The sequence below is a fragment of the Elephantulus edwardii genome, unplaced genomic scaffold (genome assembly GCF_000299155.1).
Source record: "Elephantulus edwardii isolate Elephantulus edwardi_28Jun2011 unplaced genomic scaffold, EleEdw1.0 scaffold00011, whole genome shotgun sequence".
Taxonomy (NCBI): Eukaryota; Metazoa; Chordata; class Mammalia; order Macroscelidea; family Macroscelididae; genus Elephantulus; species Elephantulus edwardii.
This window is the reverse complement of record NW_006399761.1, coordinates 9,628,109-9,632,038: the sequence shown is the minus strand read 5'-3', so window position 1 is coordinate 9,632,038 and position 3,930 is coordinate 9,628,109.

The window sequence follows — 3,930 nt, the reverse complement described above, 5'->3', positions numbered from 1 at the left end:
GTTGCACTTTTCTCCCTGCCCATGCCTCCCCTCATTTGCTCTTCTCTTTGAAAAGTAAAAGAAAAATTCTTTCATAGTTATACAATCCCTCCCCCCAAGTCCACTCCACTATGCAGCCTTCATTCTGGACTGCTGTCATGACGATAATACCTAATCATATATCCCATTTAAACAGTTCTCTCCTTCATCTGTTTCAATGCAGCATACATTATTTATCTCCTCTTTCTCAGTCTTCCCCTCCCCCAACCCCTGTGTCAGTCCTCTTTTATAACGGTGGCATTCTAAGCATACCTTCTCCAGATGTTCTTAGCCATCACTAATTGTATCTTTAAATAATGTCCTAGGATAAATTATATCAAAGCAAAAGATAAAAGAAGTGAAAATTATTAAGCCGATGAACTCATGCAATGCCCAGAAACAGTGATGACTTGATCTTTTCAAAAGCCTGAAAAGAAGTGACAGCTAGAATATTGAGTTAGAACTGACTAGCTAAAAGGAATTTTAAAAATCTAAGAAATTGGAATTAGTGTTCATTCTATTCTAAAACGAGGAAGGAGACATAAAATAGTACGGGGAAAGTGAATCTTCCAGCCCACTACTGAGTTGGCAGCAGATGACTTTGCTGTGTTCACACTTCCTCACCTCAGTCCCACGTGGACTTTCTGCAGTAAATACTGTTTAGCTTAGCAGTCGATCACCTTCCATGCTCATGTCTCTATTTAGAAAGGTAAGATTTTGCCCCTGGCTTTGCTGGACTCTTGCCCTACATAAAGATAATTAGATTCCAGCAGAACAGAAGCTAATTTACAGGTTTAATATAGTGCTGCTTTTAAAAAGTAATAAAACTCTTTTCTAAAATACTAAGTGCACATCAGCATTAACATAAATCAAGCACTTTCCACCTTCCTGCATGAAGGGTATTTTCCCCTAATTTAAATCCATATGTTGTTGTTCAATGGCATCAAGTTGACCTCAAGGCACAGTGACCCTTTGACCAATAGATGTGGACCCTGCCCTACCCAGTGCCATCCTGAACGTCACCCGCATACTCAAGCCCACCATCAAAATCACTGTGCCCATCCATCTAGTCAACGCTCTTCCCTCCTTCACTGACCCTCCCTCCACCTTTTCAAGTTTGATGCCCCTGTGCTCGCTTCTGCAGCACATGTACTAAAATTGGAACAATACAGAGATTAGCATAGCCCCTGCCCAAGCTTGATGTCCTTTTCCAAGGACTGGCTTTTCTAAAAACATGCCCAAAGTATGTGAGATGAAGTCTCACCATCCTTGCCTCCATGGAGCGCCCTGGCTGCACTCTTTCTAAAACATACTTGTTTGTCCTTTTGTCAGTCCTTGGAGTATTCAGCACTCTTCTCCAACATATGGATGGCACAATGCACATGGTTACCCAGTAACTGCCTGTTCTAGATTCAGGTAGTATTGTGGTACAGCTGAGTTGGAATCCAGAGGTCTTTCACAGGCATTGCGAAATGAGGAGTACACTGAATGGTTTGGTAGGGTAAATGCTGAGCTCCTAACCAAGATGTTTTACCTTCTGAACCCTCACTGCTCCATGGGAGAGGCTGCAGGGTCTTTCCCATTTAGAATTACAGCCTCCAAAACTCAGTAGAGGGCTATCAGAAGTCATAATCAACTAGATGGTGGTCTTTCGGATTTTTATAAGCTTTCACATTAAATCTGAAAATAAATAGAGCCACTGAAACATTGGATTAGCAAAGATAAATGTGCTATGTGAGTTACAGACACAAGAATGTAAAATTATGCCACTATTTGCAACAGTTTAAACAACTGTTTAAATTTAATTTTATTTATTTAAATTTATTTAAATAATTTAATTCATTCGCATTTATTTAAATTTAATTTTTTTTTTTTTTACTCAATATATATAAAGAATTCCTCACAGAGAACATTTTTGTGATTGTCTGACACAAAATAAATTCAAGTCCGTAGTAATACATGCCAGGTTTTTTTAAAATATGAGCCATTCATAGTGTGGAAATAATTTATACTCTGATTTGAAGACAATGAAGGTAGTTGGTATCCTGCAAAGGTTTGTAAAATTTTGTGTTTTATCCACTTATTTTCCCTATTGTTAAGACAGAGAAAACAAGCCAAACTACTATTTTTCATCAAGTCAACTCCAACTTATGATAGCCCAGGGATTTCAGAGTAAAACAGTTCCATTCAGTTTTCAAGACTATGATTTTGCAAAAAGTAGACCTCCGGGCAGGTTGTTTTCCAGAAGTTTCTTAGGAAGGATTCAAACCACAAACTATTTGGTTAGTAATTAAGGGATTAACCATTTGTGTCACCTGGAGGACACCTCTGAGACTAAGTGCATGGAGAATATATTTGGAAATGATAATTTTTTTTCAGAATCTTAGGATGGATACACATCTCACCTTCCTGAAATAAAAACATTATTGCAAAGTTAATTCATGGAAAAATTTAAGACTCACATTAGAAGAGCATTCTACAAAGATGATCATACTTTGAAGCTATAATAATAGCAAATCATTGTTGTAAATAGGACATTAGAGTGTTGTCATTCATCTTTTTTGGGTCTAACATGTTTACTTAGAAATGTTTTATGATTCCGTTCTGTCTGTGAGTAAATGTCATAATCTGGAAAATATCAGCAGTTTCAATATATCTCAATGTAATTAAATTCATATAACTGAGGTACGATAGTTTTCTAATTTGGAATTAATTTGATTCCTGTTAAACTATAATCATTATCACCATCAAGACAATGAACGTGTCCATTATTGGCACAAATTTTATTGTAGCCAGTTCATAATTCTACATTTTATCTTCTCCCTTGTCTCTAGGATACCATTGATTTTTCCCCCACTGAATATTCTTTTGCGTTTCCATAATTACATACGTACAGAATCATATAGCATGCACATTTTTGAAACTTCTAAAATTTTAATTATTCTATTGTGCTGCCAATGCAAAGGTATGTGGTTCAAATCCACCAGCTGCTATGCTAGACAAAGATGAGCAATCTCCTCCCATGTGGTTTACTGCCTCCTGTGGGGCATACAGAAGACTGGCCACAGGGGCAAATAGATCCTTTACAGCCTGGTGTTACACAGCAACAACAAGAATTTTATAATTGTGTTTCATTTGGTTTTAGTTTCTCTTTTCCTAGGCCACTGGAAAGCCAGCTATGAGTCCACTCCATTTATCTCTTTGCCTTAACACCGATTCCATCATTTTTAATTACTATAGAATTAATATAGACTGGTAATCTAAATTTATTATTTTTATTTTTCACCTCATAAGCGTGCAAAAGCTGAACAATGAATAAGAAAGACTGAACAAGAGTTGATGTGAAAACTATTCTATATATTTATCATGAACTACCACGGGAAGAAAACCTAAACAACACAACACACCACCACAAACTACCCAAATCAGTCTTGGAAGAAGTACAAGCAGAATGTGCTTTAGAAGTAAGAGTGACAGACTTCATCTCACATATTTTGTACATGTTATCGGGAGATATCAGCCCGAGTGGCCCTGCAGCAACCGTGGGCTCCAGTACAGCAACAATCATGGGAATGACGCTGTGTTTCATCATGTTCTAAACAGAAGCCTTATGAATCAGAACCAATGAGGCAGCACCAGACAGCATGGTCAGAGAACAGTGTTTGTGTGATACGAATCACTTTGTATTAATCAAGATCTATTTTATGACTCAGCGCATAGACAGCCTTGGTGAAGATACTCTGAACATTTGAAACTCATATATTCTATCATTGTGGGGGAAGTGTCTTATGGACATCAGTTGGATCAAGTTGAAGGACAAAATTCCTACTTACTGATGTTCTCTATATTCTACCAATTGTTGACTTACTGTACTTGGCATTTGTGTATTTCTCCCAGAAGTTCTACCCACTT